The 27,104-nt window shown below is 50.6% G+C and overlaps 1 long non-coding RNA gene across 1 annotated transcript in view; it reads left to right on the top strand.

Annotated features, from left to right (window-relative positions):
- The first annotated feature begins 2,226 nt into the window (after positions 1–2,226).
- LOC310885456 overlaps positions 2,227–27,104 on the top strand; it is a 62,104-nt gene continuing 37,226 nt past the window's right edge. Inside the window, exon 1 of the long non-coding RNA XR_014574807.1 lies at positions 2,227–2,625. This is a non-coding gene — a long non-coding RNA (uncharacterized lncRNA). The remainder of the gene's footprint in view (positions 2,626–27,104) is intronic.

The following is a 27,104-nucleotide window of genomic DNA, read 5'->3' as shown; positions in this document are numbered from 1 at the left end:
AAGTTAGGCTGTTGCTATAACTAAGTCAAGTTTGCACTCATTGCTTAATGTTAATTACTGCTGAATACCCGTGGGGGCGTGGCTTAGCGAGGCGTCTTGGGCTACTACTTGGGTGTGCCTGATACCCGCTCCTCAAGGCCTGTATGGGGGTAGGTGGTCGAGGGCGTTTACACTGGGGCGCGGATACTTGCATGTATATATTTAGCAAAAACCAACCGTAAGGTTAGGACTAAGTCTTTTGTCTGCAGGCATGTTTTATGCCATCTTGGCAACTTCAGTGCCATGCTTTGTGTTAAGCTATGTGGACGGGGGTGTGGTTAGCTGATAGTTGAGTGGTGAGTGAGAGTGAAGTATATGAAATTATTGCTTGTGTTTACTATTTTTAGTACTGGAGTTTCTCTAATAAGTTTAAGTTATTTTGTATGTGTTTGTGTGTATATGTACATCGTTCCGATGATGTCATGGAAGGGATGATTAATGGAGTTTTAGAGGTAGTTTGCTGGGATTGGGCGATGAAGGTTTATGCTACATGGTGGTTAGCGAAAGTTTACTGGTTTAGTTTGTGAAGCGCAGGGGTTGCGCTTAATGATTTGTTGTTTTGTGCTATGTCCAACGAGCATTCATCCAATAGCCCCATTTAACCCGGAGGGTGGAGGTAACATTAACTGAATGTGGTCAAAGTGCATCAGTGTCAGGATGATTCCCCATATACGCCAACCGTCTCATCGAGGGACCCTTGAAATATAGGATAGGCCGTGAGGCAGGTGTGTCCAGGCTTAGATTGTGGGACCCCCGAGATCACTGGGAATAGCCACCTGTGAGGTAACCCCGGAAAAAATAAGAGGAACCAGAGGCGCCAAAAAGCTGGAACATGCCGCGATTACGCATTGAGAAGGTGAAAGTACTCACAGATGCCACTTTGAAGGGCAAGGAGGGGTGAGTGAACCCAATGGATGGCCCTGACCGAGGAACCAGAGGCGCAAAAATGTGAGGAGGGCGAGGGGTTTAGGGGGAACGTATGGGCCTGAAGCTAGTCATACCGGACATTATGTGCAACGGGTTGCTGATTTCACGTGAGGAGTACGATTAATAAATCCGTCTGATACGAACTGCATGAGATATGTGGTGGAGAGTTGTTGTTGGAGCATGTCCTGTGAGCATTCATTAAAATGGGGTCTTGTTATGCGCTTGAGTGGAGTTGTATTGGGTGTTGTGGGGTATGGTCCTAGAACATTCATGCCGGGTGGTTTGGTAGGAGTGTGTTTAAGGGTTTAATGGCCGTGTACATGTATGGGTTTAGCACCTGCTTATAAGATAGTCCGTATATAATGTATATTACTGGTACTATAGTATGTATGTATATGGGGTATATAAATTTATGCACGAATATGCATAACCAAATACCCCCGCCTCGGGGGGGGAGGGGGGGGGGGTTAAGCATAATGGCATAGATGGGGTAGAATTATTGGGGGCTTGCGGTTAGTTCCTGTAGTTGAGAACAATGGCGGCTTTTCGAGCCGCAGGCCTCGGGTAGTGTCCGGGCAGGAATAATGACTTATTTTATGTTTTTTTTAGGGATTTGCTTTGCGGTGGGTGTTTTGGGTGTGGCGTCGAATCCTTCGCCGTATTATGGGGTTGTTGGTTTGGTGTTAGCGTCTGTGGCGGGGTGCGGGTGGTTGCTGGGCCTTGGGGTTTCGTTCGTGGCTTTAGTGCTGTTTATGGTGTATTTGGGGGGTATGCTGGTGGTGTTTGTTTATTCAGTAGCTTTAGCAGCGGAGCCTTTCCCTGGGGCTTGGGGGGATTGACGGGTGATTGGATGTGCAGTAGCGTTTGTGGCAATTGTTTTTGGGGGGTTGGTGTTTGGGGGGTTTATGGGGGCTTGGAAGTTCGGGGTTTCTACTGTGAATAATGTTGGGGTGTTTGTTGTTCGGTCGGATTTTAGTGGAGTTTCCATGTTTTATTCACATGGGGCAGGGATGTTTTTAGTGGCGGGTTGGGGGCTGTTGTTGACTTTGTTTGTTGTATTGGAGCTTGTGCGGGGGTTGTCGCGGGGTGCTATTCGGGCGGTTTAGGGGTTAGGGTCAGAGAATAGTTTATTGAAAATGCCAGCTTTGGGAGCTGGAGATAAAGGTTTGAGTCCTTTTTTTCTGAGTTTGGGGTACTCTAAGAAGTGGTAAGTCTTCAATCTTTGGTTTACAAGACCAATGTTTTTATAAACTATTAGAGTATTTAGCAGTTGAGTATTTTGTTTTCTAGGGCGCTTGCGGCGGGGAGGAGAAATAGGAGGATAGTGAAGTAGGCGATTGAAGCGAGTTGGCCGATGATGATGAATGGGTGTTCGACGGGTTGGCTTCCTACTCATGTTAGGACGAGGAGGTCGGCGACTAGTACTCAGAATAGGAGCTGGGAGAGTGGTCGGAATGTTATTGCTCGTTGTTTTGATTTGTGCAGGAATGGGATTAGGAATAGGATCAGTACGGAGGCGGCCAGTGCTAATACGCCTCCTAGTTTATTTGGGATTGAACGTAGGATGGCGTAGGCGAATAGGAAGTATCATTCTGGCTTGATGTGTGGTGGGGTTACTAGCGGGTTTGCTGGGGTGAAGTTTTCTGGGTCTCCCAGGAGGTTAACCGCTCATGCTTCTTTCTTATGAGACGTTAGTAAACCAATTACATAGCCTTGTCAAGACTAAATCACAGGTAAAAATCCTGTACATCTCATGTGGCCAACCACTCCCAACTAGGATTCCAAGACGCCTCATCACCCATCATAGAAGAACTCGTTGAATTCCACGACCACGCCCTAATCGTTGCCCTAGCTATCTGCAGCCTAGTTCTCTACCTTTTAGCCCACATACTAACAGAAAAACTCTCGTCCAATGCTGTAGACGCCCAAGAAGTAGAGCTGATCTGGACAATCCTACCTGCTATCGTCCTGGTACTCCTCGCCCTCCCATCCCTACAAATCCTCTACATAATGGACGAAATCGACGAACCAGACCTCACCCTAAAAGCCATCGGCCACCAATGATACTGAAGCTACGAATACACAGACTTCAAAGACCTATCATTCGACTCCTACATAGTGCCCACCCCAGACTTACCCAACGGCCACTTCCGACTGCTAGAAGTTGACCACCGCGTAGTTATCCCAATAGAATCCCCCATCCGCGTGATCATTACTGCAGGAGACGTACTCCACTCCTGAGCAGTCCCAACGCTCGGAGTTAAAACAGACGCAATCCCAGGCCGACTAAACCAAACTTCATTCATTACCACCCGGCCTGGGATTTTTTACGGACAATGCTCAGAAATTTGCGGGGCTAATCACAGCTACATACCCATTGTAGTAGAATCAACCCCACTCCCACATTTCGAGGCCTGATCGTCCCTTCTATCATCATCCTAATCATTAAGAAGCTATGCAACAGCACTAGCCTTTTAAGCTAGCCAAAGAGGGACTTCCCCCTCCTTAATGATATGCCACAGCTTAACCCCGCACCATGATTTTCAATCATAATTATAACCTGATTAACCCTAGCACTCCTCATCCAACCAAAACTACTAGCCTTCACCACAACCAACCCCCCATCAAATAAGACCTCCCTCACTACCAAACCCACACCATGATCCTGACCATGAACCTAAGCTTCTTTGACCAATTTTCCAGCCCCAATCTATTTGGCATCCCCTTAATCCTACTATCCCTACTCTTCCCAGCCCTACTATTCCCGTCCCCAAACAACCGATGAATCAACAACCGCCTTTCTACTATCCAAACATGACTCCTTCACCTAATCACAAAACAACTAATAGTCCCACTCAACACAAATGGCCACAAATGAGCCATAATATTTACATCCCTAATAATCATACTTCTTACAATCAACCTTCTAGGCCTCCTTCCGTATACATTCACCCCAACCACCCAACTATCTATGAACATAGCCCTAGCCTTCCCACTATGGCTCGCCACACTACTAACAGGCATGTTTAACCATGTACGTGCCCCAGGGCCGGCTTAAAGTAGGCTCTATTGTCCCACTTTACTGCTAAATCCGCCTTCCAGAAGTGGTTTCACGCTTCTTTCCGTGTGCCCTATGAATAGGGAATGTAGCCCATTTCTTCCACTCCATAGGCTATACCTTGACCTGTCTTATTAGCGGGGTGCTATTGTGTCCACTGTTGTGCTCTCATTCGAGGTGGGCTGGCGACGGCGGTATGTAGGCTGTGTTGGCAAGGGGTGGTTGGGTTAATCGGGGATTATCGATTGTAGAACAGGCTCCTCTAGGTGGGTTTGGGGCACCGCCAAGTCCTTAGAGTTTTAAGCGTTTGTGCTCGTAGTTCTCTGGCGGATACTTCGGTAAAGTAAGTATCAAGATTTAGGGCCAGGCATAGTGGGGTATCTAATCCCAGTTTGGGCCCTGGCTTTCGTGGGTTTAAATCAGTCGTTAGTTCCTAAGATCATCTTAATGGTGTGTTTAGGTGCATCTTGGGCTTATGACAGCTTAGTTGCATTTTGATCTTAGTTAGCTAGGATAGGCATTTTACCACTCTTTACGCCGTGTCAATAGGACGGTTGATTTGGGTTTCTTGTATGACCGCGGTGGCTGGCACAAGATTTACCAACCCTTGAAGTTAGGCTGTTGCTATAACTAAGTCAAGTTTGCACTCATTGCTTAATGTTAATTACTGCTGAATACCCGTGGGGGCGTGGCTTAGCGAGGCGTCTTGGGCTACTACTTGGGTGTGCCTGATACCCGCTCCTCAAGGCCTGTATGGGGGTAGGTGGTCGAGGGCGTTTACACTGGGGCGCGGATACTTGCATGTATATATTTAGCAAAAACCAACCGTAAGGTTAGGACTAAGTCTTTTGTCCGCAGGCATGTTTTATGCCATCTTGGCAACTTCAGTGCCATGCTTTGTGTTAAGCTATGTGGACGGGGGTGTGGTTAGCTGATAGTTGAGTGGTGCGTGAGAGTGAAGTATATGAAATTATTGCTTGTGTTTACTATTTTTAGTACTGGAGTTTCTCTAAGTCCTAGGACTAGGAGGAAATGGTGTTTCATAGTGTGTAGGCGTCGGGATAGTCCGAGTATCGTCGGGGTATTCCTGCTAGGCCTAGGAAGTGCTGGGGGAAGAACGTTAGGTTTACTCCTGTAAATATTACCCCGAAGTGGGCTTTTGCTCATGTTTGGTGTAGGGTAAACCCAGTGAGTAGTGGGAATCAGTGAGTAAATCCTGCTAGAATGGCAAAGACGGCGCCTATGGATAGGACGTAGTGGAAGTGGGCAACTACGTAGTACGTGTCGTGCAGGGCGATGTCTAGGGAAGAGTTTGCAAGAACGATTCCTGTTAATCCTCCGATGGTAAATAGGAAGATAAATCCTAGAGCTCATAGTATTGGGGGGGGTCTCATTTGATTGTTCCTCCGTGCAGGGTGGCTAGTCAGCTAAATACTTTGATTCCGGTAGGGATGGCAATGATTATAGTGGCTGATGTAAAGTAGGCTCGGGTATCAACGTCTATTCCTACTGTAAACATGTGGTGAGCTCAGACGATGAATCCTAGGAAGCCGATGGATAGTATGGCTCAGACTATTCCCATGTAGCCGAAGGGCTCCTTTTTGCCTGAGTAGTACGTGACTACGTGTGAGATGATTCCGAACCCCGGTAGGATCAGAATATAGACTTCTGGGTGTCCGAAGAATCAGAATAGGTGTTGGTACAGGATTGGGTCTCCTCCTCCAGCGGGGTCGAAGAATGTGGTGTTTAGGTTTCGATCAGTTAGTAATATTGTAATACCGGCGGCGAGTACGGGGAGTGATAGAAGGAGTAGGATGGCGGTAATTAGTACGGATCAGACAAATAGTGGGGTTTGGTATTGTGAGAGTGCGGGGGGTTTTATGTTGATGGCTGTGGTGATAAAGTTGATGGCCCCAAGGATGGAGGAGATACCGGCTAAGTGGAGTGAGAAGATAGCCAGGTCTACTGAAGCTCCGGCGTGGGCAAGGTCACCTGCTAGGGGAGGGTAGACAGTTCAGCCTGTGCCGGCGCCAGCTTCTACAGTGGATGAGGCTAGTAGGAGGAGGAATGATGGGGGGAGGAGTCAAAAGCTTATGTTGTTTATTCGCGGGAATGCTATGTCGGGGGCACCGATTATGAGGGGGACTAATCAGTTGCCGAATCCTCCGATCATGATGGGTATGACTATAAAGAAGCTTATTACAAAGGCGTGAGCGGTAACGATTACATTGTAAATTTGGTCGTCGCCTAGGAGAGTTCCTGGTTGTCCTAGTTCTGCGCGGATTAATAGGCTGAGTGCGGTGCCGACTATTCCTGCTCATGCCCCGAAGATGAGGTACAGGGTGCCAATATCCTTATGGTTAGTGGAAAATAGTCATCGGTTGATGAAGGTGACGGGTAAGATGGCTGAGTGTTGAAGCGTTAGGCTGTAGTCCTTTTTACAGAGGTTTAATTCCTCTTCTTATCGGCTCTGTAGTGAAATTCATGTTGAGTTGCAAGCTCATCGATGCGCACTAGGGTGCGTCAGGGTCTTTGTAGGCAGAAGCCAATTGGTTTAGGCATTTAGCTGTTAACTAGAGTTTTGTGGGATCGAAGCCCATCTGTCTAGGGAGGCTTTAGCTTAATTAAAGCGTCTGACTTGCATTCAGAAGATACAGGTTAATATTCTGTAAGTCTTAATGTGCAGAAACTAAGAGGGTTTAACTCTTATTTAAGGCTTTGAAGGCCTTCGGTTTGGGGTGTTATCCTAAGTTTCTAGACAATGGCATGTATTATTGGGGACAGGGGAAGTAAGAGGATTGATAGTGAGGCAAGGACCGCAGTAGGTGTGCTTGGGGCTTTGCTAGTGTATCATTGTTTTATGTGGTTAGAGGAGTTGGGGGGAAGGGTAATTGTTGAGTGGTATGCGAGGCGTAGGTAGAAGAAGAGGCTGAGCAGTGATAGCATGGCAATTGCCATGGCTGCTGGTGTTATTTCCTGTTTAGTTAGTTCTTGGATGATAAGTCACTTTGGTATAAAGCCTGTTAATGGGGGGAGGCCTGCTAGGGATAAAAGTACTAGTATTAGGGTGGCATTTAGCACTGGGGTTTTTGTTCATGAGGTTGTGATCATGGATAGGTTAAGGGCTTTGATTTTGTTAAGGGCTAGGAATACGGCTGATGTTATGATTGTGTATAGGTAGAAGGTAAGTAAGGCCAATTTGGGGCTGTAAACTAGGATGATGGCGATTCAGCCTAAGTGGGAGATGGACGAGAAGGCTAGGATTTTGCGTGTTTGTGTTTGGTTCAGTCCTATTCAGCCTCCTAGTGCTGTTGAGGCTAGGGCCATGGCGGTGAGTAGAGCTGGGTCGAGGGATTTGGATGTTAGTAGGAGCAGGGTTAGTGGGGGGAATTTTATGAGGGTCGAGAGTAGCAGGGCTGTTATTAGTGGCGATCCTTGTAGTACTTCTGGGAATCAGAAGTGAAATGGCACTAGGCCCAGTTTAATAGCGATTGCTGCTGTCAGTAGTAGACAGGAGGTTGGGTGGTTTATTTGTGTGATGTCTCATTGGCCAGTGACTCAGGCATTGGTTATGCTAGAGAATAGGACCAGGGCGGAAGCAGCTGCTTGGGTTAGGAAGTATTTCGTTGCGGCTTCTACTGCTCGTGGGTGGTGGGATTTGGCAATTAGGGGAATGATGGCTAGTGCGTTGATCTCCAGTCCTGTCCAGGCCAGAACTCAGTGGTTGCTGGAAATTGTGATTGTGGTGCCCAAGATGAGGCTGAAGGTTATGATTGGGGTCGCGTAAGGGTTCATTAGTAGAGGAGGGGGTTAAACCATCATTTTCGGGGTATGGGCCCGATAGCTTGATTAGCTGACTCTACTAGAAAATAATATAAGGGAAGTATGGAGAATTTTGATTTCTCTTGTGTGGGTTCAATTCCTACTTTTCTAAGGTCAACAGGAAATGAGAGGGCTGTTATACCTCTATGTTCACTTTATCATAGTGACCCTTTGTAGTTCAGGCACATTTCCTTATGTAAGGAGGTAGGCCTGCATAGCAGATAGGTATGCTGATGTGTCAGAGGCACAGAGCTAGTGTGAGGGGTAGGAAGTTTTTTCATAGTAGGTGCATTAGTTGGTCATATCGGAATCGTGGGTATGAAGCTCGGACCCATAAGAAACCAGAAGATAGCAGGAGGACTTTTGTGGCTAGGATGACGGGGAATAGTTCTGTGGGTGGCCCTAGGGCGCTTGGGTTTAGGAATATGATGGCTGTAAGTGTATTTATTAGCATAATGTTCGCATATTCAGCTAGGAAGAATAAGGCGAAGGGTCCTGCGGCGTATTCAACGTTAAACCCTGAGACTAGCTCAGATTCACCCTCTGTGAGGTCAAAAGGAGCTCGGTTTGTCTCTGCTAGGGTGGATACGTATCATATTATTGCTAGGGGTCATGAGGAGAAAATGAAGTATAGAGGCTCCTGTGCGACGGCAAAGGAGCTGAGTGTGTAGCTTCCGCTTAGTATGATTATTGATAGCAGGATTATGGCCAGTGTCACTTCGTATGAAATGGTCTGTGCTACTGCCCGTAGGGCTCCGATTAGTGCGTATTTTGAGTTCGAGGCTCAGCCTGATCATAGGACTGAGTAGACGGCTAGGCTTGACATGGCTATTAGGAAGAGAACTCCGAGGTTTAGATCTGCTAGGGGAAATGGGAGTGGTAGTGGTGCTCAAGTGGTGAGGGCTAGGACAAGGGCTAGTATTGGTATCAGAATGAATAGAAGTGGGGAAGAGGTAGAGGGTCGGATGGGCTCTTTGGTAAATAGTTTCAGTCCGTCCGCAAATGGTTGAAGTAGGCCAAAAGGCCCGACAACGTTAGGGCCTTTGCGGGATTGTATGTAGCTTAGGATTTTCCGTTCTACTAGGGTTAGGAAGGCTACGGCAATCAGGATTGGGATGATGTATAGGAGGGATATAACGAGGCAGCTTAGTGTTGTTATTTGAATCATGGGTGAAGCTAGGGAGAGGATTTGAACCTCTGGGGAAAGGGCTTAAGCCTTCTGCACTTGCCGGGCTCTGCCACTCTAGCTGGTCCTTTTCTAGGATTGAAAGTGGTGGGGGAAGGCCCTCTTCACGGTTTAGTTGGTTTCACTGCTTAGAGGGGGGGGGCGTGCTTGTGGTATTGGCCCCACTTTCCCGGTCCTTTCGTACTGGGGAGAGTGTGTCATAGATAGAAACCGACCTGGATTGCTCCGGTCTGAACTCAGATCACGTAGGACTGTTAATCGTTGAACAAACGAACCCTTAATAGCGGCTGCACCATTAGGATGTCCTGATCCAACATCGAGGTCGTAAACCCCCCTGTCGATATGGGCTCTTGAGGGGGATTGCGCTGTTATCCCTGGGGTAGCTTGGTCCATTAATCAATTATATTGGGTCTGGTCACTGTTAGCACTTTGAGGGGTAGCTCTAGGTAAAGAGGTATGGTCTTGTTTTTGGAGGATTTGTTCTCCTCCAAGGTCGCCCCAACCGAAAAATATCGACCAGGCTCTGCGATGGTAGTGGCCCCAGTGGGGTTGATTGAGGATTCGCGGTGGTCGTTGATTTTTAAGTTCCACAGGGTCTTCTCGTCTTATGTTCACATCCCCGCTTTTGCACGGGGAGATCAATTTCACTGATTATCTGTGAGAGACAGTTAAGACCTCGTTTAGCCATTCATACAAGTCTCGATTTATGGGACAATTGATTGCGCTACCTTTGCACGGTTAGGATACCGCGGCCGTTAAACCTAAGTCACCGGGCAGGCATCACCTTCAATACTTGTTTAATTTGCTGAAGGCTATGTTTTTGGTAAACAGTCGGGCCTTATTAATTTGCCGAGTTCCTTTCACAGATTTTAATCGCTCTTATAGGCGCTCCTGAGTCGGGTTAACAGGGTTAGTTAATACGTGGTCTTGTAGGGGTTTTTGTATCTGTCTAGGTCTGTTAATAATGTTTCTATGTAAGCTTGCGCCGTTAGAGGGGTGTGGCCCTGAGTTACTTATTTTAGCATTAATTCTCCTATATTCATAGGTTGACCTGTTTGTGATAAGGGAATCATCTTATTTTGGTATTTTTAGGTGGTGGAGCTTTGACGCACTCTTTTTTGATGGCTGCTTTAGGGCCCACGGTAGGATCAGTAGTAAGAATTATCCGCTAGTCGAGGTTGTGTCCTTTTTTAATGGAGCTGTCCCTCCATTAAATAGCTCTTAATCATCTCATTAGGGTTCAGGATGTCCGGTAGGGAGGATTAAGGGGGAACTTAGATTCGTTTCACAGGTAACCAGCTATCACCCAGCTCGGTTGGCTTTTCACCTCTACTGACAAGTCATCCCACTCTTTTGCAACAGAGACGGGTTCGCTCTCTTTAACTGCTTGAAAGTAGCTCGCTTGGGTTTCGGGGGGGCAAACTTTAGTTCACTTTGCTTGGTTGTTCTCGCTAAACCATGATGCAAAAGGTACAAGGGTTGATCTTTGCTGTCTGTCGCTTTGATTGTTTCACTGCTATTTCATCTTTCCCTTACGGTACTGGGGTCTCTATCGCGTCTAAGTGTCTTTTCTATCGCCTATACTAAGACTGTAAAATGCTTTAGTTTAATTAGTTTAGTAAATTCTTTAGTTTTGGTGTACTATTTGTGTGGTTGAGCTAGAGGGGGGGCTTCAAGACGATCCGGTCTAGTAGATATCTTTCAGGTGTAAGCTGAACTGGAGGGGAGGTGTAAGCTGGACTGACTGCACTGCATCCCCAGTGGTGCCAGTGCACTCTCTGGACTCACTGCACTGCATCCCCACTGGTGCCAGTGTACTCTCTGGACTCACTGCACTGCATCCCCAGTGGTGCCAGTGCACTCACTGGACTCACTGGACACATCCCCAGTGGTGCCAGTGCACTCTCTGGACTCACTGCAGTGCATCCCCAGTGGTGCCAGTGCACTCTCTGGACTCACTGCACTGCATCCCCACTGGTGCCAGTGTACTCTCTGGACTCACTGCAATGCATCCCCAGTGGTGCCAGTGCACTCTCTGGACTCACTGCACTGCATCCCCAGTGGTGTCAGTGCACTCTCTGGACTCACTGAAGTGCATCCCCTGTTGTGCCAGTGCACTCTCTGGACTCAATGCACTGCATCCCCAGTGGTGCCAGTGCAATCTCTGGACTCACTGAAGTGCATCCCCAGTGGTGCCAGTGCACTCTCTGGACTCACTGCAGTGCATCCCCAGTGGTGCCAGTGCACTCTCTGGACTCACTGTACTGCATCCCCAGTGGTGCCAGTGCACTCTCTGGACTCAATGCACTGCATCACCAGTGGTGCCTGTGCGCTCTCTGGAGTCACAGCACTGCATCCCCAGTGGTGCCAGTGCAATCTCTGGACTCACTGCACTGCATCTCCAATGGTGCCAGTGCACTCTCTGGACTCACTGAAGTGCATTCTCAGTGGTGCCAGTGCACTCTCTGGACTCACTGCACTGCATCCCCAGTGGTGCCAGTGCACTCTCTGGACTCACTGAAGTGCATCCCCAGTGGTGCCAGTGCACTCTCTGGACTCACTGCACTGCATCCCCAGTGCTGCCAGTGCACTCTCTGGAGTCACTGCACTGCATCCCTAGTGGTGCCACTGCACTCTCTGGACTCACTGCACTGCTTCCCCAGTGGTGCCAGTGCACTCTCTGGACTCACTGCACTGCATCCCCAGTGGTGCCAGCGCACTCTCTGGACTCACTGCACTGCATCCCCAGTGGTGCTAGTGCACTCTGTAGACTCACTGCAGTGCATCCCCAGTGGTGCCAGTGGACTCTCTGGACTCACTGTACTGCATCCCCAGTGGTGCCAGTGCACTCTCTGGACTCACTGCACTGCATCCCCAGTCCTGCCAGTGCACTCTCTTGAGTCACTGCACTGCATCCCCTGTGGTGCAAGAGCACTCTCTGGACTCACAGCAGTGCATCCCCAGTGGTGCCAGTGCACTCTCTGGACTCACTGCACTGCATCCCCAGTGGTGCCAGTGCACTCTCTGGACTAACTGCACTGCATCCCCAGTGGTGCTAGTGCACTGTGTGGACTCACTGTACTGCATCCCCAGTGGTGCCAGTGCAATCTCTGGACTCACTGCAGTGCATCCCCAGTGGTGCCAGTGCACTCTCTGGACTCACTGAAGTGCATTCTCAGTGGTGCCAGTGCACTCTCTGGACTCACTGCACTGCATCCCCAGTAGTGACAGTGCACTCTCTGGACTCACTGCAGTGCATCCCCAGTGGTGCCAGTGCACTCTCTGGACTCACTGCACTGCATCCCCAGTGGTGCCAGTGCACTCTCTGGAGTCACTGAAGTGCATCCCCAGTGGTGCCAGTGCACTCTCTGGACTCACTGCACTGCATCCCCAGTGGTGCCAGTGCACTCTCTGGACTCACTGCACTGCATGCCCAGTGGTGCCAGTGCACTCTCTGGACTCACTGCACTGCATCCCCACTGGTACCAGTGCACTCTGTGGACTCACTGTACTGCATCCCCAGTGGTGACAGTGCACTCTCTGGACTCACTGCACTGCATCCCCAGTGGTGCCAGTGCAGTCTCTGGACTCACTGCACTGCATCCCCAGTGGTGCCAGTGCACTCTCTGGACTCACTGCACTGCATCCCCACTGGTACCAGTGCACTCTCTGGACTCACTGCACTGCATCCCCAGTGGTGACAGTGCACTCTCTGGACTCACTGCACTGCATCCCCAGTGGTGCCAGTGCAGTCTCTGGACTCACTGCACTGCATCCCCAGTGGTGCCAGTGCACTCTCTGGACTCACTGCACTGCATCCCCAGTGGTGTCAGTGCACTCTCTGGACTCACTGAAGTGCATCCCCAGTTGTGCCAGTGCACTCTCTGGACTCAATGCACTGCATCCCCAGTGGTGCCAGTGCACTCTCTGGACTTCAATCTTTGGTTTACAAGACCAATGTTTTTATAAACTATTAGAGTATTTAGCAGTTGAGTATTTTGTTTTCTAGGGCGCTTGCGGCGGGGAGGAGAAATAGGAGGATAGTGAAGTAGGCGATTGAAGCGAGTTGGCCGATGATGATGAATGGGTGTTCGACGGGTTGGCTTCCTACTCATGTTAGGACGAGGAGGTCGGCGACTAGTACTCAGAATAGGAGCTGGGAGAGTGGTCGGAATGTTATTGCTCGTTGTTTTGATTTGTGCAGGAATGGGATTAGGAATAGGATCAGTACGGAGGCGGCCAGTGCTAATACGCCTCCTAGTTTATTTGGGATTGAACGTAGGATGGCGTAGGCGAATAGGAAGTATCATTCTGGCTTGATGTGTGGTGGGGTTACTAGCGGGTTTGCTGGGGTGAAGTTTTCTGGGTCTCCCAGGAGGTTAACCGCTCATGCTTCTTTCTTATGAGACGTTAGTAAACCAATTACATAGCCTTGTCAAGACTAAATCACAGGTAAAAATCCTGTACATCCCATGTGGCCAACCACTCCCAACTAGGATTCCAAGACGCCTCATCACCCATCACAGAAGAACTCGTTGAATTCCACGACCACGCCCTAATCGTTGCCCTAGCTATCTGCAGCCTAGTTCTCTACCTTTTAGCCCACATACTAACAGAAAAACTCTCGTCCAATGCTGTAGACGCCCAAGAAGTAGAGCTGATCTGGACAATCCTACCTGCTATCGTCCTGGTACTCCTCGCCCTCCCATCCCTACAAATCCTCTACATAATGGACGAAATCGACGAACCAGACCTCACCCTAAAAGCCATCGGCCACCAATGATACTGAAGCTACGAATACACAGACTTCAAAGACCTATCATTCGACTCCTACATAGTGCCCACCCCAGACTTACCCAACGGCCACTTCCGACTGCTAGAAGTTGACCACCGCATAGTTATCCCAATAGAATCCCCCATCCGCGTGATCATTACTGCAGGAGACGTACTCCACTCCTGAGCAGTCCCAACGCTCGGAGTTAAAACAGACGCAATCCCAGGCCGACTAAACCAAACTTCATTCATTACCACCCGGCCTGGGATTTTTTACGGACAATGCTCAGAAATTTGCGGGGCTAATCACAGCTACATACCCATTGTAGTAGAATCAACCCCACTCCCACATTTCGAGGCCTGATCGTCCCTTCTATCATCATCCTAATCATTAAGAAGCTATGCAACAGCACTAGCCTTTTAAGCTAGCCAAAGAGGGACTTCCCCCTCCTTAATGATATGCCACAGCTTAACCCCGCACCATGATTTTCAATCATAATTATAACCTGATTAACCCTAGCACTCCTCATCCAACCAAAACTACTAGCCTTCACCACAACCAACCCCCCATCAAATAAGACCTCCCTCACTACCAAACCCACACCATGATCCTGACCATGAACCTAAGCTTCTTTGACCAATTTTCCAGCCCCAATCTATTTGGCATCCCCTTAATCCTACTATCCCTACTCTTCCCAGCCCTACTATTCCCGTCCCCAAACAACCGATGAATCAACAACCGCCTTTCTACTATCCAAACATGACTCCTTCACCTAATCACAAAACAACTAATAGTCCCACTCAACACAAATGGCCACAAATGAGCCATAATATTTACATCCCTAATAATCATACTTCTTACAATCAACCTTCTAGGCCTCCTTCCGTATACATTCACCCCAACCACCCAACTATCTATGAACATAGCCCTAGCCTTCCCACTATGGCTCGCCACACTACTAACAGGCATGTTTAACCATGTACGTGCCCCAGGGCCGGCTTAAAGTAGGCTCTATTGTCCCACTTTACTGCTAAATCCGCCTTCCAGAAGTGGTTTCACGCTTCTTTCCGTGTGCCCTATGAATAGGGAATGTAGCCCATTTCTTCCACTCCATAGGCTATACCTTGACCTGTCTTATTAGCGGGGTGCTATTGTGTCCACTGTTGTGCTCTCATTCGAGGTGGGCTGGCGACGGCGGTATGTAGGCTGTGTTGGCAAGGGGTGGTTGGGTTAATCGGGGATTATCGATTGTAGAACAGGCTCCTCTAGGTGGGTTTGGGGCACCGCCAAGTCCTTAGAGTTTTAAGCGTTTGTGCTCGTAGTTCTCTGGCGGATACTTCGGTAAAGTAAGTATCAAGATTTAGGGCCAGGCATAGTGGGGTATCTAATCCCAGTTTGGGCCCTGGCTTTCGTGGGTTTAAATCAGTCGTTAGTTCCTAAGATCATCTTAATGGTGTGTTTAGGTGCATCTTGGGCTTATGACAGCTCAGTTGCATTTTGATCTTAGTTAGCTAGGATAGGCATTTTACCACTCTTTACGCCGTGTCAATAGGACGGTTGATTTGGGTTTCTTGTATGACCGCGGTGGCTGGCACAAGATTTACCAACCCTTGAAGTTAGGCTGTTGCTATAACTAAGTCAAGTTTGCACTCATTGCTTAATGTTAATTACTGCTGAATACCCGTGGGGGCGTGGCTTAGCGAGGCGTCTTGGGCTACTACTTGGGTGTGCCTGATACCCGCTCCTCAAGGCCTGTATGGGGGTAGGTGGTCGAGGGCGTTTACACTGGGGCGCGGATACTTGCATGTATATATTTAGCAAAAACCAACCGTAAGGTTAGGACTAAGTCTTTTGTCCGCAGGCATGTTTTATGCCATCTTGGCAACTTCAGTGCCATGCTTTGTGTTAAGCTATGTGGACGGGGGTGTGGTTAGCTGATAGTTGAGTGGTGAGTGAGAGTGAAGTATATGAAATTATTGCTTGTGTTTACTATTTTTAGTACTGGAGTTTCTCTAAGTCCTAGGACTAGGAGGAAATGGTGTTTCATAGTGTGTAGGCGTCGGGATAGTCCGAGTATCGTCGGGGTATTCCTGCTAGGCCTAGGAAGTGCTGGGGGAAGAACGTTAGGTTTACTCCTGTAAATATTACCCCGAAGTGGGCTTTTGCTCATGTTTGGTGTAGGGTAAACCCAGTGAGTAGTGGGAATCAGTGAGTAAATCCTGCTAGAATGGCAAAGACGGCGCCTATGGATAGGATGTAGTGGAAGTGGGCAACTACGTAGTACGTGTCGTGCAGGGCGATGTCTAGGGAAGAGTTTGCAAGAACGATTCCTGTTAATCCTCCGATGGTAAATAGGAAGATAAATCCTAGAGCTCATAGTATTGGGGGGGGTCTCATTTGATTGTTCCTCCGTGCAGGGTGGCTAGTCAGCTAAATACTTTGATTCCGGTAGGGATGGCAATGATTATAGTGGCTGATGTAAAGTAGGCTCGGGTATCAACGTCTATTCCTACTGTAAACATGTGGTGAGCTCAGACGATGAATCCTAGGAAGCCGATGGATAGTATGGCTCAGACTATTCCCATGTAGCCGAAGGGCTCCTTTTTGCCTGAGTAGTACGTGACTACGTGTGAGATGATTCCGAACCCCGGTAGGATCAGAATATAGACTTCTGGGTGTCCGAAGAATCAGAATAGGTGTTGGTACAGGATTGGGTCTCCTCCTCCAGCGGGGTCGAAGAATGTGGTGTTTAGGTTTCGATCAGTTAGTAATATTGTAATACCGGCGGCGAGTACGGGGAGTGATAGAAGGAGTAGGATGGCGGTAATTAGTACGGATCAGACAAATAGTGGGGTTTGGTATTGTGAGAGTGCGGGGGGTTTTATGTTGATGGCTGTGGTGATAAAGTTGATGGCCCCAAGGATGGAGGAGATACCGGCTAAGTGGAGTGAGAAGATAGCCAGGTCTACTGAAGCTCCGGCGTGGGCAAGGTCACCTGCTAGGGGAGGGTAGACAGTTCAGCCTGTGCCGGCGCCAGCTTCTACAGTGGATGAGGCTAGTAGGAGGAGGAATGATGGGGGGAGGAGTCAAAAGCTTATGTTGTTTATTCGCGGGAATGCTATGTCGGGGGCACCGATTATGAGGGGGACTAATCAGTTGCCGAATCCTCCGATCATGATGGGTATGACTATAAAGAAGCTTATTACAAAGGCGTGAGCGGTAACGATTACATTGTAAATTTGGTCGTCGCCTAGGAGAGTTCCTGGTTGTCCTAGTTCTGCGCGGATTAATAGGCTGAGTGCGGTGCCGACTATTCCTGCTCATGCCCCGAAGATGAGGTACAGGGTGCCAATATCCTTATGGTTAGTGGAAAATAGTCATCGGTTGATGAAGGTGACGGGTAAGATGGCTGAGTGTTGAAGCGTTAGGCTGTAGTCCTTTTTACAGAGGTTTAATTCCTCTTCTTATCGGCTCTGTAGTGAAATTCATGTTGAGTTGCAAGCTCATCGATGCGCACTAGGGTGCGTCAGGGTCTTTGTAGGCAGAAGCCAATTGGTTTAGGCATTTAGCTGTTAACTAGAGTTTTGTGGGATCGAAGCCCATCTGTCTAGGGAGGCTTTAGCTTAATTAAAGCGTCTGACTTGCATTCAGAAGATACAGGTTAATATTCTGTAAGTCTTAATGTGCAGAAACTAAGAGGGTTTAACTCTTATTTAAGGCTTTGAAGGCCTTCGGTTTGGGGTGTTATCCTAAGTTTCTAGACAATGGCATGTATTATTGGGGACAGGGGAAGTAAGAGGATTGATAGTGAGGCAAGGACCGCAGTAGGTGTGCTTGGGGCTTTGCTAGTGTATCATTGTTTTATGTGGTTAGAGGAGTTGGGGGGAAGGGTAATTGTTGAGTGGTATGCGAGGCGTAGGTAGAAGAAGAGGCTGAGCAGTGATAGCATGGCAATTGCCATGGCTGCTGGTGTTATTTCCTGTTTAGTTAGTTCTTGGATGATAAGTCACTTTGGTATAAAGCCTGTTAATGGGGGGAGGCCTGCTAGGGATAAAAGTACTAGTATTAGGGTGGCATTTAGCACTGGGGTTTTTGTTCATGAGGTTGTGATCATGGATAGGTTAAGGGCTTTGATTTTGTTAAGGGCTAGGAATACGGCTGATGTTATGATTGTGTATAGGTAGAAGGTAAGTAAGGCCAATTTGGGGCTGTAAACTAGGATGATGGCGATTCAGCCTAAGTGGGAGATGGACGAGAAGGCTAGGATTTTGCGTGTTTGTGTTTGGTTCAGTCCTATTCAGCCTCCTAGTGCTGTTGAGGCTAGGGCCATGGCGGTGAGTAGAGCTGGGTCGAGGGATTTGGATGTTAGTAGGAGCAGGGTTAGTGGGGGGAATTTTATGAGGGTCGAGAGTAGCAGGGCTGTTATTAGTGGCGATCCTTGTAGTACTTCTGGGAATCAGAAGTGAAATGGCACTAGGCCCAGTTTAATAGCGATTGCTGCTGTCAGTAGTAGACAGGAGGTTGGGTGGTTTATTTGTGTGATGTCTCATTGGCCAGTGACTCAGGCATTGGTTATGCTAGAGAATAGGACCAGGGCGGAAGCAGCTGCTTGGGTTAGGAAGTATTTCGTTGCGGCTTCTACTGCTCGTGGGTGGTGGGATTTGGCAATTAGGGGAATGATGGCTAGTGCGTTGATCTCCAGTCCTGTCCAGGCCAGAACTCAGTGGTTGCTGGAAATTGTGATTGTGGTGCCCAAGATGAGGCTGAAGGTTATGATTGGGGTCGCGTAAGGGTTCATTAGTAGAGGAGGGGGTTAAACCATCATTTTCGGGGTATGGGCCCGATAGCTTGATTAGCTGACTCTACTAGAAAATAATATAAGGGAAGTATGGAGAATTTTGATTTCTCTTGTGTGGGTTCAATTCCTACTTTTCTAAGGTCAACAGGAAATGAGAGGGCTGTTATACCTCTATGTTCACTTTATCATAGTGACCCTTTGTAGTTCAGGCACATTTCCTTATGTAAGGAGGTAGGCCTGCATAGCAGATAGGTATGCTGATGTGTCAGAGGCACAGAGCTAGTGTGAGGGGTAGGAAGTTTTTTCATAGTAGGTGCATTAGTTGGTCATATCGGAATCGTGGGTATGAAGCTCGGACCCATAAGAAACCAGAAGATAGCAGGAGGACTTTTGTGGCTAGGATGACGGGGAATAGTTCTGTGGGTGGCCCTAGGGCGCTTGGGTTTAGGAATATGATGGCTGTAAGTGTATTTATTAGCATAATGTTCGCATATTCAGCTAGGAAGAATAAGGCGAAGGGTCCTGCGGCGTATTCAACGTTAAACCCTGAGACTAGCTCAGATTCACCCTCTGTGAGGTCAAAAGGAGCTCGGTTTGTCTCTGCTAGGGTGGATACGTATCATATTATTGCTAGGGGTCATGAGGAGAAAATGAAGTATAGAGGCTCCTGTGCGACGGCAAAGGAGCTGAGTGTGTAGCTTCCGCTTAGTATGATTATTGATAGCAGGATTATGGCCAGTGTCACTTCGTATGAAATGGTCTGTGCTACTGCCCGTAGGGCTCCGATTAGTGCGTATTTTGAGTTCGAGGCTCAGCCTGATCATAGGACTGAGTAGACGGCTAGGCTTGACATGGCTATTAGGAAGAGAACTCCGAGGTTTAGATCTGCTAGGGGAAATGGGAGTGGTAGTGGTGCTCAAGTGGTGAGGGCTAGGACAAGGGCTAGTATTGGTATCAGAATGAATAGAAGTGGGGAAGAGGTAGAGGGTCGGATGGGCTCTTTGGTAAATAGTTTCAGTCCGTCCGCAAATGGTTGAAGTAGGCCAAAAGGCCCGACAACGTTAGGGCCTTTGCGGGATTGTATGTAGCTTAGGATTTTCCGTTCTACTAGGGTTAGGAAGGCTACGGCAATCAGGATTGGGATGATGTATAGGAGGGATATAACGAGGCAGCTTAGTGTTGTTATTTGAATCATGGGTGAAGCTAGGGAGAGGATTTGAACCTCTGGGGAAAGGGCTTAAGCCTTCTGCACTTGCCGGGCTCTGCCACTCTAGCTGGTCCTTTTCTAGGATTGAAAGTGGTGGGGGAAGGCCCTCTTCACGGTTTAGTTGGTTTCACTGCTTAGAGGGGGGGGGCGTGCTTGTGGTATTGGCCCCACTTTCCCGGTCCTTTCGTACTGGGGAGAGTGTGTCATAGACAGAAACCGACCTGGATTGCTCCGGTCTGAACTCAGATCACGTAGGACTGTTAATCGTTGAACAAACGAACCCTTAATAGCGGCTGCACCATTAGGATGTCCTGATCCAACATCGAGGTCGTAAACCCCCCTGTCGATATGGGCTCTTGAGGGGGATTGCGCTGTTATCCCTGGGGTAGCTTGGTCCATTAATCAATTATATTGGGTCTGGTCACTGTTAGCACTTTGAGGGGTAGCTCTAGGTAAAGAGGTATGGTCTTGTTTTTGGAGGATTTGTTCTCCTCCAAGGTCGCCCCAACCGAAAAATATCGACCAGGCTCTGCGATGGTAGTGGCCCCAGTGGGGTTGATTGAGGATTCGCGGTGGTCGTTGATTTTTAAGTTCCACAGGGTCTTCTCGTCTTATGTTCACATCCCCGCTTTTGCACGGGGAGATCAATTTCACTGAGTATCTGTGAGAGACAGTTAAGACCTCGTTTAGCCATTCATACAAGTCTCGATTTATGGGACAATTGATTGCGCTACCTTTGCACGGTTAGGATACCGCGGCCGTTAAACCTAAGTCACCGGGCAGGCATCACCTTCAATACTTGTTTAATTTGCTGAAGGCTATGTTTTTGGTAAACAGTCGGGCCTTATTAATTTGCCGAGTTCCTTTCACAGATTTTAATCGCTCTTATAGGCGCTCCTGAGTCGGGTTAACAGGGTTAGTTAATACGTGGTCTTGTAGGGGTTTTTGTATCTGTCTAGGTCTGTTAATAATGTTTCTATGTAAGCTTGCGCCGTTAGAGGGGTGTGGCCCTGAGTTACTTATTTTAGCATTAATTCTCCTATATTCATAGGTTGACCTGTTTGTGATAAGGGAATCATCTTATTTTGGTATTTTTAGGTGGTGGAGCTTTGACGCACTCTTTTTTGATGGCTGCTTTAGGGCCCACGGTAGGATCAGTAGTAAGAATTATCCGCTAGTCGAGGTTGTGTCCTTTTTTAATGGAGCTGTCCCTCCATTAAATAGCTCTTAATCATCTCATTAGGGTTCAGGATGTCCGGTAGGGAGGATTAAGGGGGAACTTAGATTCGTTTCACAGGTAACCAGCTATCACCCAGCTCGGTTGGCTTTTCACCTCTACTGACAAGTCATCCCACTCTTTTGCAACAGAGACGGGTTCGCTCTCTTTAACTGCTTGAAAGTAGCTCGCTTGGGTTTCGGGGGGGCAAACTTTAGTTCACTTTGCTTGGTTGTTCTCGCTAAACCATGATGCAAAAGGTACAAGGGTTGATCTTTGCTGTCTGTCGCTTTGATTGTTTCACTGCTATTTCATCTTTCCCTTACGGTACTGGGGTCTCTATCGCGTCTAAGTGTCTTTTCTATCGCCTATACTAAGACTGTAAAATGCTTTAGTTTAATTAGTTTAGTAAATTCTTTAGTTTTGGTGTACTATTTGTGTGGTTGAGCTAGAGGGGGGGCTTCAAGACTATCCGGTCTAGTAGATATCTTTCAGGTGTAAGCTGAACTGGAGGGGAGGTGTAAGCTGGACTGACTGCACTGCATCCCCAGTGGTGCCAGTGCACTCTCTGGACTCACTGCACTGCATCCCCACTGGTGCCAGTGTACTCTCTGGACTCACTGCACTGCATCCCCAGTGGTGCCAGTGCACTCTCTCGACTCACTGGACACATCCCCAGTGGTGCCAGTGCACTCTCTGGACTCACTGCAGTGCATCCCCAGTGGTGCCAGTGCACTCTCTGGACTCACTGCACTGCATCCCCACTGGTGCCAGTGTACTCTCTGGACTCACTGCAGTGCATCCCCAGTGGTGCCAGTGCACTCTCTGGACTCACTGCACTGCATCCCCAGTGGTGTCAGTGCACTCTCTGGACTCACTGCAATGCATCCCCAGTGGTGCCAGTGCACTCTCTGGACTCAATGCACTGCATCCCCAGTGGTGCCAGTGCAATCTCTGGACTCACTGAAGTGCATCCCCAGTGGTGCCAGTGCACTCTCTGGACTCACTGCAGTGCATCCCCAGTGGTGCCAGTGCACTCTCTGGACTCACTGTACTGCATCCCCAGTGGTGCCAGTGCACTCTCTGGACTCACTGCATTGCATCACCAGTGGTGCCTGTGCGCTCTCTGGAGTCACAGCACTGCATCCCCAGTGGTGCCAGTGCAATCTCTGGACTCACTGCACTGCATCCCCAGTGGTGCCAGTGCACTCTCTGGACTCACTGAAGTGCATTCTCAGTGGTGCCAGTGCACTCTCTGGACTCACTGCACTGCATCCCCACTGGTGCCAGTGTACTCTCTGGACTCACTGCACTGCATCCCCAGTGGTGCCAGTGCAATCTCTGGACTCACTGGAGACATCCCCAGTGGTGCCAGTGCACTCTCTGGACTCACTGCAGTGCATCCCAACTGGTGCCAGTGCACTCTCTGGACTCACTGCAGTGCATCCCCAGTGGTGTCAGTGCACTCTCTGGACTCACTGAAGTGCATCCCCAGTTGTGCCAGTGCACTCTCTGGACTCAATGCACTGCATCCCCAGTGGTGCCAGTGCACTCTCTGGACTCACTGCACTGCATCCCAAGTGGTGCCAGTGCAATCTCTGGACTCACTGCAGTGCATCCCCAGTGGTGCCAGTGCACTCTCTGGACTCACTGCAGTGCATCCCCAGTGGTGCCAGTGCACTCTCTGGACTCACTATACTGCATCACCAGTGGTGCCAGTGCACTCTCTGGACTCACTGCAGTGCATTCCCAGTGGTGCCAGTGCACTCTTTGGACTCACTGCACTGCAGCCCCATTGGTGCCAGTGCACTCTCTGGACACACTGCACTGCATCACAGGTGGTGCCAGTGCACTCTCTGGACTCACTGAAGTGCATTCTCAGTGGTGCCAGTGCACTCTCTGGACTGACTTCAGTGCATCCCCAGAGGTGCTAGTACACTCTCTGGACTCACAGCAGTGCATCCCCAGTGGTGCCAGTGCAGTCTCTGGACTCACTGCACTGCATCCCCAGTGGTGCCAGTGCACTCTCTGGACTCACTGCACTGCATCAGCAGTGGTGCCATTGCACTCTCTGGACTCACTGCACTGCATCCCCAGTGGTGCTAGTGCACTCTCTGGACTCACTGCACTGCATCCCCAGTCCTGCCAGTGCACTCTCTTGAGTCACTGCACTGCATCCCCTGTGGTGCAAGAGCACTCTCTGGACTCACAGCAGTGCATCCCCAGTGGTGCCAGTGCACTCTCTGGACTCACTGCACTGCATCCCCAGTGGTGCCAGTGCACTCTCTGGACTCACTGTACTGCATCCCCAGTGGTGCCAGTGCACTCTCTGGACTCACTGCACTGCATCACCAGTGGTGCCTGTGCGCTCTCTGGAGTCACAGCACTGCATCCCCAGTGGTGCCAGTGCAATCTCTGGATTCACTGCACTGCATCCCCAGTGGTGCCAGTGCACTCTCTGGACTCACTGAAGTGCATTCTCAGTGGTGCCAGTGCACTCTCTGGACTCACTGCACTGCATCCCCACTGGTGCCAGTGTACTCTCTGGACTCACTGCACTGCATCCCCAGTGGTGCCAGTGCAATCTCTGGACTCACTGGAGACATCCCCAGTGGTGCCAGTGCACTCTCTGGACTCACTGCAGTGCATCCCAGCTGGTGCCAGTGTACTCTCTGGACTCACTGCAGTGCATCCCCAGTGGTGTCAGTGCACTCTCTGGACTCACTGAAGTGCATCCCCAGTTGTGCCAGTGCACTCTCTGGACTCAATGCACTGCATCCCCAGTGGTGCCAGTGCACTCTCTGGACTCACTGCACTGCATCCCCAGTGGTGCCAGTGCACTCTTTGGACTCACTGCACTGCAGCCCAATTGGTGCCAGTGCACTCTCTGGACACACTGCACTGCATCCCCAGTGGTGCCAGTGCACTCTCTGGACTCACTGAAGTGCATTCTCAGTGGTGCCAGTGCAGTCTCTGGACTCACTGCACTGCATCCCCAGTGGTGCCAGTGCACTCTCTGGACTCACTGCACTGCATCCGCAGTGGTGCCAGTGCACTCTCTGGACTCACTGCACTGCATCCCCAGTCCTGCCAGTGCACTCTCTTGAGTCACTGCACTGCATCCCCTGTGGTGCAAGAGCACTCTCTGGACTCACAGCAGTGCATCCCCAGTGGTGCCAGTGCACTCTCTGGACTCACTGCACTGCATCCCCAGTGGTGCCAGTGCACTCTCTGGACTAACTGCACTGCATCCCCAGTGGTGCTAGTGCACTGTGTGGACTCACTGTACTGCATCCCCAGTGGTGCCAGTGCAATCTCTGGACTCACTGCAGTGCATCCCCAGTGGTGCCAGTGCACTCTCTGGACTCACTGAAGTGCATTCTCAGTGGTGCCAGTGCACTCTCTGGACTCACTGCACTGCATCCCCAGTAGTGACAGTGCACTCTCTGGACTCACTGCAGTGCATCCCCAGTGGTGCCACTGCACTCTCTGGACTCACTGCACTGCTTCCCCAGTGGTGCCAGTGCACTCTTTCGAGTCACTGCAGTGCATCCCCAGTGGTGCCAGTGCACTCTCTGGACTCACTGCACTGCATCCCCAGTGGTGACAGTGCACTCTCTGGACTCACTGCAGTGCATCCCCAGTGGTGCCAGTGCGCTCTCTGGAGTCACAGCACTGCATCCCCAGTGGTGCCAGTGCAATCTCTGGACTCACTGCACTGCATCCCCAGTGGGGCCAGTGCACTCTCTGGACTCACTGAAGTGCATCCCCAGTGGTGCCAGTGCACTCCGCTCCAGCCGCGGTAGCCCTCCAGCCGTGGCAGCCGCTCCACTCGGTAGCGGCTGGAGCGGCTGCCGCGGCTGGAGCGGCTGGAGCGGCTGCCGCGGCTGGAGGGGCTAACGCGGCTGGAGAGGCTGACGCGGTTGAAGCGTCTAGAGCGTCTGCCGCGGCTGGAGGGGCTACCGCGGCTGGAGCGGTTGACGCGGCTGGAGCGGAAACCGAGGCTGGAACGCCACTCTCTGGACTCACTGCACTGCATCACCAGTGCTGCCAGTGCACTCACTGGACTCACTGCACTGCATCACCAGTGGTGCCAGTGCACTCTCTGGACTCACTGCACTGCATCCCCAGTGGCGCTAGTGCACTCTCTGGACTCACTGCAGTGCATCCCCAGTGGTGCCAGTGCACTCTCTGGACACACTGAAGTGCATTTTCAATGGTGCCAGTGCACTCTCTGGACTCACTGCACTGCATCCACAGTGGTGCCAGTGCACTCTCTGGACTCACTGCACTGCATCCCCAGTGGTGCCAGTGCACTCTCTGGACTCACTGCACTGCATCCCCAGTGGTGCCAGTGCACTCTCTGGACTCACTGCACTGCATCCCCAGTGGTACCAGTGCACTCTGTGGACTCACTGCTGTGCATCCCCAGTGGTGCCAGTGCGCTCTCTGGACTCACTGGAGTGCATCACCTGTGGTGCCAGTGCACTCTCTGGACTCACTGCACTGCATCCCCAGTGGTGCCAGTGCACTCTCTGGACTCACTGCACTGCATCCCCAGTGGTGCCACTGCACTCTCTGGACTCACTGCAGGGCATCCCCAGTGGTGCCAGTGCGCTCTCTGGACTCACTGCAGTGCATCCCCCGTGGTGCAAGTGCACTCTCTGGACTCACTGCACTGCATCCACAGTGGTGCCAGTGCACTCTCTGGACTCACTGCACTGCATCCCCAGTGCTGCCAGTGCACTCTCTGGACTCACTGCACTGCATCCCCAGTGGTGCCACTGCACTCTCTGGACTCACTGCACTGCATCCCCAGTGGTGCCATTGCACTCTCTGGACTCACTGCAGTGCATCCCCAGTGGTGCCATTGCGCTCTCTGGACTCACTGCAGTGCATCCCCCGTGGTGCAAGTGCACTCTCTGGACTCACTGGAGTGCATCACCTGTGGTGCCAGTGCACTCTCTGGACTCACTGCACTGCATCCCCAGTGCTGCCAGTGCACTCTCTGGACTCACTGCACTGCATAACCAGTGGTGCCACTGCACTCTCTGGACTCACTGCAGTGCATCCCCCGTGGTGCAAGTGCACTCTCTGGACTCACTGGAGTGCATCACCTGTGGTGCCAGTGCACTCTCTGGACTCACTGCACTGCATCCCCAGTGGTGCCAAAGCACTCTCTGGACTCCAGGCACCGCATCCCCAGTGGTGCCAGTGCATTCTCTGGATTCACGGCACTGCATCCCCAGGGGTGCCAGTGCACTCTCTGGACTAACTGCAGTGCATTCCCAGTGTTGCCGGGGCACTCTCTGGACTCACTGCACTGCATCCCCAGTGGTGCCAGTGCATTCTCTGGACCCACAGCACTGCATGCCCAGTGGTGCCAGTGCACTCTCTGGACTCACTGCATTGCATCCCCAGTGGTGCCAGTGCACTCTCTGGACTCACTGCACTGCATCCCCAGTGGTGCCAGTGCACTCTCTGGACTCACTGCACTGCATCCCCAATGGTGCCAGTGCACTCTCTTTACTCACTGCACTGCATCCCCAAGGTGCCAGTGCACTCTCTGGACTCACTGCACTGCTCCAGCCGCGGCAGCCTCTCCAGCCGCACCAGCCGCGGCATCAGCTCCAGCCTCGGCATCCGCTCCAGCCGCGTTAACCGCTCCAGCCGCGGTAGCTCCTCCAGCCGCGCCAGCCGCTCCAGCCGCGGCAGCCGCTCCAGCCGCTCCAGCCGCGGCATCCGCTCCAGCCGCTCCAGCCGCGGCAGCCGCTCCAACCGCGGCAGACGCTCCAGCCGCGGCAGCCGCTCCAGCCGCTCCAGCCGCGGCAGCCGCTCCAGCCGCTACCGAGTGGAGCGGCTGCCACGGCTGGAGGGCTACCGCGGCTGGAGCGGCTGCCGCGGCTGGAGCAGTGCAGTGAGTCCAGGGAGTGCAAAGGCACCAGTGGGGATGGAGTGCAGTGAGTCCAAAGACTTCACTGTCACCACTGGGAATGCAGTGCAGTGAGTCCAGAGAGTGCACTGGCACCACTGGCGATGCAGTGAAGTGAGTGCAGAGAGTGCAATGGCACTACTGG

Source organism: Anser anser (assembly GCF_964211835.1).
Source record: "Anser anser genome assembly, chromosome: 23".
Taxonomy (NCBI): Eukaryota; Metazoa; Chordata; class Aves; order Anseriformes; family Anatidae; genus Anser; species Anser anser.
The sequence above is the reverse complement of the archived record's forward strand: the minus strand, read 5'-3'. Positions and strand labels throughout refer to the sequence as shown.